Genomic DNA, 9533 nt, shown 5'->3' on the forward strand with positions numbered 1-9533 from the left:
GATATTTAAGCAAACTGTTGTCTGACAGCCACAAGTCTCCTTTAGCAGTGAGTATGTCATTCACATCATGAGATGTCCACACAGTAAGATCTCTTCCCTGTATCATTTTAACTGCTTCAGATACTAATACTGCTACTGCTGCCACTACCCATAAACAGTGAGGCCAACCCTTTGCCACTACATCAATTTCCTTACTCAGGTATGCCATGGGTTGCAAGCTGGTCCCTTGGAGCTGTGTAAGGACTCCTAGAGCTATTTCTGTCTTTTCTGTGACATATAAACAAAAGTCTTTCCTGTCCCCAAGTTTAATACTGGGGCTTGGGTTAGGGCCTTCTTTAGGGCCTGGAAAGCAGCTTCTGCTTCAGGTGTCCATTCTACTAAATGGGTATTGGCTTTCTGAGTTTCCTTAATTAGTGTGTATAATGGCCCCTGCTTTTGCTAGAGTGTCTCTCCCTGACACAGGAGTGGGGCTTTCAGGCAAAATTAGAAAGGCATGTGAAAAGAGTAAAGTTCCCTAGTCACAGCTCAGTGTCTGGGAGAAGTATCTAGTGACTGGCTGTCCTACGACCCCTCGGATAGTGACACATCTGGAGGACAGTTGTCCGGGACAGGAGAGTAAGACTCAGAAGGCCATGCCAGTGTCCAGGAGACAGTTAACCTCCTGGCCCTCAATGGCCAAGCATACCTGGGGCTCTGTGAGGGTGATGGCATGAGCTGGAGTTTTCCCTGAGCACCCTCAGTCCTGCTGCTGGATCATCTGGTTGGTGACTTCTGACTCAGAGGACCTTCGTCCCCTGGGGCAGTGGGCCTTCCAGTGATTCCCTTGACATAAGGGGCATGGATGAGGGGGCAGCTTATTTCTATTCAGACAATCTTTTTTCAAGTGTCCTTGTAGACTGCACTGGAAGCAAGCCCTATTAGGCATGCGATTTGCCTAGACTTTCCCTTTTCCAGAGCCTCCAAAGTCCACTTGCCTGAGGGCCATGACTAAAGCAGTGGCCTTTTTTTTTTTTTAATCCCATTTGTCCCGTTCCACCTGCTTCTCCTGATTTCTCTTATAAAAAACCAAAGTTGCCAAGTTCAATAGGGTTTCTAAGTTTTGCTCTGGGCCTAAGGTAGACTTTTGAAGTTTTTTCTAATGTCTGCAACTGACTGAGTGATAAACTTAACTTTTAAGATCAGGTGGCCTTCAATAGAGTCAGGTGACAGAGAGGTATGCTTCCTCAATGCCTCCCTTAATCTCTTCAGAACGGCAGTAGGATTTTCTTCCTTTCCCTGTGTTATAGTGGACATCATTGAATAATTTATAGGCTTCTTCCTAGTTTTCCTTAGTCCTTTTAGCACTCAAGTTAGCAAATGTCTGCAGCACCAATCTCCATGTTCTGATTCTGCGTCCCAATGAGGGTTTACACTGGGAACTACCTGCTGGCCAGTGGGGAATTTGTCTCTTTCATAGGTTATCATCCTGTCATTGACCTGACTGAGATACGAGAGATCGCCACACTCTCAGGCTGCAGTTACGGTGGCACTTCTCTCATTTGGGGTTAGTGTCTGATCTAGCAGTAACATTATATCTCTCCGTGTCAGATCAAAGGATTGTCCTAACCCTTGTAAAACATCGATATAGCCCTCAGGATTATCTGAGAATTTACCTAGGTCTATTTTAATTTGCTTCAAGTCTGAGAGGGAAAAAGTTACATGCACTCTGGGCCGAATTCTCCTCCTCCCACCACTTGGAGGGGCCATAATCAGGGTATATGGGCACTCTGTGGTTCATTGTTTACCCCTTTTTCTATCTCTTTCTGGACCATGTGGGTTGAAGGGGGTTCCTTATTAGCTGGGGAAGGAGCCGGGGAAACCCCGGGGTAGGGAGGTAGACTCTGAGGGCTTCCTGTAGGGCGTACGTTACACTTTTTACATAATTGTGAGACAAAAAGAAAGTTTGCACATACGGCACTTCACTCCATTTGCCCTCTTTTCTACAAAAGTGTCTAAATGTAAGATGGTGTTATAATTTATACTTCCCTTGGGAGGCCAGGTTTCTTCCCCTTGAAGAGGATATTGTGGCCAGGCAGTACTGCAGAAGAATATAAGTTGATTCTTTCTTAGCGTCTGAGGGTCAAATTGGTCCTAATTCTATAGAATATATCTTAGGGGCGTTTTTGCCTTGAGGGGAACGTTTCCCATCTGGAAAAAGAACATAGGGATGGCAGCACCCCTAGTCATTTTCCAGTGAGCATTAATCTCAGAGCATCCTCTATGGTCCTAATGCTTATTCCTTTCCAGGGTGCCCAACCACCCATAGACCTTAGTTATGTTCACTGATGTAGCAGTCCTGCACCTGTTTTCCCACCTTTCTTGACCACAAAGAAAGGTATCCAGGCTGCTGGATTCTAGTGGTCCTTTACCAGCATGCCCAACATTGCCTTTGCGCTCAGAGGTGAGTTCTAGAGCTGGGCTGGGTTTCTGAATATTTGATAACAAGCCAGTTCCTCCATCAAGATGCATTCCCGGTAAACAACAGTTCTTATGCAAATTCATTTCAGAAGGTGTAGGTAACCTTTTAAGTTAGGATTGAGATAGAGTTTTTTTTGAAGATGATAACCATTTTTTCCAAAGCCAACTTCCTTTATGTCTTTGGACTAGACTGTCTAAGGCCACAAGATTAGAAGTTAGGATAATACAGGTTACACTGTTAACTTTTAGCAAACTTTACTTTTGTTGAAAACCTTGTAAGTTTGGGATTTCAATTATCCTTTGCTATTAATAAGACCTTGTTTAGTCCAAATTAACTTAGAATTGGTATAGATGGTTTTTTGATTATGCAAGGACTTTAAGGCTTGGCTGAGCGCAAACAGCTTGCACATTTGAGCAGACCATTTTTTAGGCAATTTTCCTAACTCTACTTTTACAAGAGTTTCCCTATCAATTACTGAATACCCACTGTATCATTTTTTTCTCAATCACCCGGGAGGAACCATCTATCGTCCCATCCTGAAGGCAGTTCCTCCTAGGTCTGGTTGGACCTTTGTATGGTAATTAAGATTTAAACCCCCTGTTAGGAAATCTGCTGGCTTAAGGGAATTTTTGGTGGTTAAGGTTAAATCATCTTTTTCTAACAGAATAGCCCTATACTTTAAGATTTTTGAGTTAGTAAGCGACATTTTGCCTTTTTTTTTTTTTTTTTTTTTTTTTTTTTTTTTTTTTACTTAGGATACTTCTGAACTGGTGAGGTGTGCTCACAATGACCTTTTCTCTAAAAGTTGTTTTTTCTGCTTGCTTCTACTAGCAAAGCAGTTGCTGCTACAGATTGAATGCATTTGGGCCATCCGTGGGCTACTGGGTTAAGGATTTTTGATAGGAAGGCTATGGGTTGTCAGTGGTCTCAGTGCTTTTGGGCTATGCCCTTGTTTCCACTGACACATTGGTATTGGAGTGTTATAGGGTCACGGAGAAGACCTTCAATGATTAATTATAGGTTCTAAATTTACCTTGCTTTTAAAGGAATAGGGTACACTGTTTTTTCTTTGCTACTTCTCTTTCTCTCTTTGACTTTGACTCCTTCTCTGTCTCTCTCTCTCTCTCTTCTCTATTTCCCTTCTCTCTCTCTCTCTTTTCCCTTTTTCCCTCTTCTCTCTCTCTCTTTCCTCTCTCTCTTTTTGTAGATGGATTTTGGGAACACAGCGGGAGGACGTTCACTCATTGCCCCCATTTGCCACTATAGGAATATGCGCCTCCCTTTACTTTACTCAATTCACTTTCATCCTGATGTTGTCATAGACCTAGTTCTAGTTGTTAAAATATTGGGTTATCAGTTCTAAGGTCCTGGCCAAGGAGCCAAGTCTTGGAGATTGTATTGCAGAGGGGTAAGCTGGGTAGAAATTGGGGGAGGAGAGCATCTTACACAATGGGAGAGCAATCTTCCCAGCCTTTTACAAACTTGGGACCATGGCTCCTAATAGAACTTGGGGCCCTGGCAAGGGTGATGGGGAATGAGTCCCACATAACTGCCCATGTTGAGAGCTATATACCTAAATTGGGAGGGGTACCAGGGGTACCAGGGACAAGACTCCCTGGGTTCATAGCATAGATGCCTAAGGACACAGTGTAGAGCTTCCCTAGATCCCTTTGGAAATACAACTTGCTCTAATACTTGGGCGAGGAAGTGAAAGTCTGAAGCATTAGTATATAGGAGGCAGGGATTGGAAGAAGTAGATTCAGAGGTCAGGAGACTTTTGGGGCTACACTTTCAAGAAAGTCGTGGTCAGGACCAGCAGGTATGGGTCAGAAGGAGAGATAGGGGTGCAACGCATGGGCGACTGTTGAGACTTCCGGGTATACCATGATTCCAACCGGCCAATGCCGGGAGTTCGGGACGACAGCTTTCTGCCTCTAGTCGGCCCTTGGCTTCCCCCAGGAAATTGTGAAAGCAGAAGCTGGTTCCAGGCAGACCAATGCTCCCAACCCAGAAGGGCTGGGGTTATTAGAAAGTCTTTTCCCAGGAAGCTTCACACCTGAGTGTTAAGTCTGGTGGCCATGCTAATCATTTTTAACTGGCCAACAGGTGCCTGGTATTTTCCTCCAATTTTTTTTTTTTTTTTTTCTTTTGAGATGGAGTCTCCCTCTGTTGCCCAGGCTGGAGGTGCGATCTCAGCTCACTGCAAGCTCCACCTCCCAGGTTCAAGTGATTCTGTTGCCTCAGCCCCCCAAGTAGCTGGAATTACAGGCATGTGCCACCACACCCGCCTAATTTTTTTGTATGTTTTAGTAGAGATGGGGCTTCACCGTGTTAGCCAGGATGGTCTCGATCTCCTGACCTCATGATCTGCCCACCTCGGCCTCCCAAAGTGCTGGGATTACAGGTGTGAGCCACCTTGCCCGGCCTATTTTTCTCCAATTCTAAGGAAGGATAGGACAGAATAGCAAGCAAAAGTGGTTCAATATTACTCACCACTTTGGAGAATCCCCATACAGTTGCCACCAAATGTTATGGGTCTTTGTTCTCAGAGCTCCCAAGATGGCGGCAAGCCTTGTGTTCTCTGACCTGGGGTTCTTGGCCTCACAGATTCCAAGGAACAGAACCTTGGGCCATGTGGTGAGTGTTATAGCTCTATTAGAAGCCATGGGTCACGGAAGAGAACCATGGAAACCAGCGACTAGTGTTCAGCTTGATTAGGATGAACTTGGGCACTTAGCCGTGCAGGAACAATGGCAAGTCTTTAGCCCAAACGGGAGCGGCAATGGGCATCTCACCAGTCAGAAACACAGCAGAAACCCTGCCAGATCCGGAGGGGTGAAGTCTATGGCGGGTCTGCCACGGCAGCATTTAACAGTGGTGGACAGCAAGCAAAAGCTGAGCTCGAGCCGGAACAAACATGGACCAGAAGAGTGTGCAGTTGCAAGATTTAATAGAGTGAAAACAGAGCTCCCATTCAACTGGAGGAGAACCAAAGTAGTTTGCCACTGCTGGCTCGAATGCCTGCATTTATATCCCAATCACTGTCCCTCCCGCTGTGCGCTCAGGTGATAGATGATTGACTATTTCTTTACCTCCTGCTTTTAACCTAATTGGTATTTTAGTGCGCTCGCTTTACTACCTGATTGGCCAGGTGTGAGCTGAGTTACAAGCCCCATGTTTTAAAGGTGGGTGCGGTCACCTTCCCCAGCTAAGCTTAGGAATTCTTAGTCGGTCTAGGAAATTCAGCTAGTCCTGTCTCTCAGAACCTCACACAAACCTGCGGTAGTGAGAAAAATATTCAGAAGTCCCCTTTTCCCTTCTTCTCGGGGGAAGAAAGAGGCTAAGCTCCACTCCTGCTGGTCCCTCCCCTAGGGGAAGAGGAAGGACAGGGGAGAACAGCAGCATAAGTGGCTAGCAGAGGCAAGGGAAAGACCAGCAGAGAGGAAAGAGAAACTGGGAGAGGAAGTCAGAGAGAGAGAGAGAGAGAGAAGTAATAAAGAGAAAACAGTGTACCCTATTCCTTTAAAAGCCAGGGTAAATTTTAAACCTGTAATTGATAATTGAAGGTTTTCTCCGTGACCCTTTAACACTCCAATACTGCCTGTAAAGAAGCCAGATGAGTCACACCAGTTAGTGCAAGACCTTAGAGCTATTAATCAGATTGTCCAAACTACCCACCCTGTTGTTACGGTAATAGATTTAAAAGATGCCTTTTGGGCTTGTCCGTTAGCAGAGGACAGCCAGGACCTATTTGCGAGTGAAAAGACCCTCACTCCAACCGAAAGTAGTAATACCAATAGTCTTAGCCCAAGGGTTTACAGAGTCTCCAAATTTATTTAGTCAAATATTTGAACAAGTCATTTAATTAGCAAAGGTAAACGGAAAATTGAGCTTGAACGGATTGAAAGCTCAATTCTTGCCTCTGCCGGAGACTAAACAAGAACTTAGAAAATTTTAGGATTAGTTGGAGGGTAGACTCTTATGCCCTAAAAACAAAACCCTTATACAAAAACCTCACACGAGACAGGCCAAACCCCCTCATTTGGCAATTACCAGAAATCCAGCAGGTGGAAAGTTTAAAACATCTATTAGTAACTGCCCCGTCCTAGCTTTACCCTCCTTGAGCAACCATTCCACCTTGTTGTCGGTGTAAACAAGGGCGTAGTCAGAAAGCACTGAGGCAGCTGACAATACATAGCCTTCCTAATAAAAAAATCCTTAACCCAGTAACCCGTGGATGGCCCAAATGTATTCAATCTGTAGTGGCAACTGCTTTGCCAACAGAATAAAGTAGAAAAATAACTTTTAAAGAAACCTCATTGTGAGCACACCTCACCAGCTCAAAACTACCCTAAATCAAAAAAAAAACAAAAACAAAAACAAACAGCAGAAAGGTAGTTTACTGACTCAAGAATCTTAAAGTATGAGGCTATTCTGTTAGAAAAAGATGACTTAACATTAACCACTGATAATTCCCTTAACCTAGCAGGGGATCTAAATCTTACTCTAAAAGGTCCAGATCTAGAAGGAACTCCCTTCAGGACAGGACAATAGATGGTTCCTCCGGGGTGACTGAGGGAAAAAGCTACAATGGGTATTCAGTAAGTGATAGGGACTCTTGTAGAAGTAGAGTTAGGAAAATTGCCTAGTAATTGGTCTGCTCAAATGTGTAAGCTGTTTACTTTCAGCCAAGCCTTAAAGTACTTACAGAATCAGGAAGGAGTCATCTATATCAATTCTAAGTTGATTTGGACTGAACGAGGTCTTATTAATAGCAAAGAATAATCAAAACCCCAAACTTACAAGGTTTTCAACAAAAGTAACGTTTGCTAAAAGTTAACAGTGTAACACGTTGACTTCTAATTTTGTGGCCTTAGGCAGTCTAGTCCACAGACATGAAGGCAGTTCGCTTTTCTAAAGAATAATTATCATCTTTGGAAAAAAAAAAAAAAGCGGAGAATTTATGTAAAAAGAATGTTATATGGTAAATTCTTGTCCTAAAATAAATTAACTGGTTGTTTAAAGAAAGGGATGTTTATGACAAGTCAGAAAATTGAGGCATGTTGAAGAATTGTCTGTGATAGAAGTTGTAAAAGGGAATTTATGCAAGAAATGTTGTATAATTTAAAAGTAATTAGGCCTCCTGAATGTAAAATTATTGAACAGTTTATGTGCAAGATATGTAAGGAAAGAAGGCACTAAGGACTATAAAGTCCAATGCTGATGTCCCCACATTTAAAACAAAAGATCAGTTCCTCAGAAATTATATACTTGATTTATCTTCCACTTTCCTTTCCCTCAAAACTAAAAATCTTTTAGCACAGGTACCACCCCTAGAATTTCCAGTAAACCAGCACTAGCCTGAGGATCACGTTCTCATCAAAGGGTGGAAAGAAGGGAAACTCAAGCCAGCCTGGGAAGGACCCTACCTTGTGCTGCTAACCACTGAGACTGCTGTTTGTACAATGGGAAAGGGATGGACACATCACACCTGAGTCAAGCAAACATCATTATCATCAGAATCATAGGCCATTGTTCCTGGATCAAGCCCTACCAAATTAAAGCTAAGAAAAGCTTAGTCTATCCATCTTTTCCTTTCTTTTCCTTACCCAGTGTTTTCATCCATTACTATTCCTACCACTAGCAACTCTAACCCCACTTTAGAGTGTTTCTATGGTTTAGGAGCAGAGGACACTGGAAAGGATCCTATAGGCTTCTTTAAGATGCACTTCGTTCTCTCTCCTCCACCTCCTACAACTGTCCCTTTCCCAAACCTATGAAATCAAACTATGCCTTGCCTCAAGCCAAATTACAAAAAGTCTCAGTAATAGAAATAGGAGACCTAAGGCAAACCATAGCCATTGAAACAGGGTATAAAGATGTAAATGCCTGGTTAGCATGGATTAAATATTCCATTCTCACTTTAAACAAAGGCAACTGTTATGCTTGTGCGCACGGTAGGCCAGAGGCCCAGGTTGTCCTCTTTCCACTAGGATGGTCCTCAGATCAAGTGGACATGGAGTACATGGTAGCTCTTTTCCAAGACTCCACCACCTGGAATAACGAATTGTGCCAAGCTTTTTCTCTGCTATTTCCCCTGAAGTTCAACACCCTGCAGGTCAGCCCCCGAGGACCATCCGGCCTCCATCTTCCAAGACCAATTTTACCTCATGTCCCCAGTGACAAGGGGAAAAATTTGGCATTCCTTGGAGACTTAACAGGATGAAGTCAAGCACTTCCAAGAGCTGACCCATCATCAGTCTGCCCTTATTCATCCCTGAGTTGATGTCAGGTGGTATTATGGAGAACCTTTACTGGACACTCTGCCAGATAATTAGGGCAGTACTTATGCTCTAGTTCAATTGGCTGTCCCTTTTACTCTGGCATGTCATCAACCAGAAAAAGAAAAAAGAAAAAAAAAATGTGGCCTCAATTCTTACCTTTTTAACAACTATAAATCTACTCCTTCTTCTTAGGTTATGTTGTACCCATACATCCAGGAGTTAATCAAAACAACTAAGCCAAGACATGTTAAGCAAGTTTGAAGAGGAAAACTATAAAGTAAAAGAGGAGGGAATTATAGAAAGTGAAAAGTTTCCTCTTCAAAGTTTCCCTTCTTGTTAAATAATAAATCATAAGTGTTAAAAATAATAAAGACTAACTTTCTTCAAGCCTCCTTGCTTTGTGCTAATAACTCTTTGTTAAGCCCTATCCTGTGTAACTGTTGGACATGCTCACAGGCACATTCCAGCTCATAGCTTATGCCCCTTCCTTATTTGGAAATGTTATTGCTTCCTTAAACCTTTTGTAAGCAACTTCCTATCCTTTGTTCTTCCCTACACTTACCTATTTAGGAAAGTTTTAGACTATTAGCAAATCAGATATCAGTTTAAGACTGTGAGGTCCCGCTGCAGCCAATGGATGCAGGATAGAGCAGTAAGGATGACCCAGATTCATAAGGCATAAATATGTCTGCTTTTCCTTTGTTCAGGTGTGCTCTCACCATTGTTCCGTGACTTAGCACCCTTTTTGCAGAAAGTAAAGATTGCCTTGCTGAGAAATATTTTGTCTCCGT

This window comes from Trachypithecus francoisi, unplaced genomic scaffold (assembly GCF_009764315.1).
Source record: "Trachypithecus francoisi isolate TF-2019V2 unplaced genomic scaffold, Tfra_2.0 Lachesis_group7, whole genome shotgun sequence".
NCBI lineage: Eukaryota > Metazoa > Chordata > Mammalia > Primates > Cercopithecidae > Trachypithecus > Trachypithecus francoisi.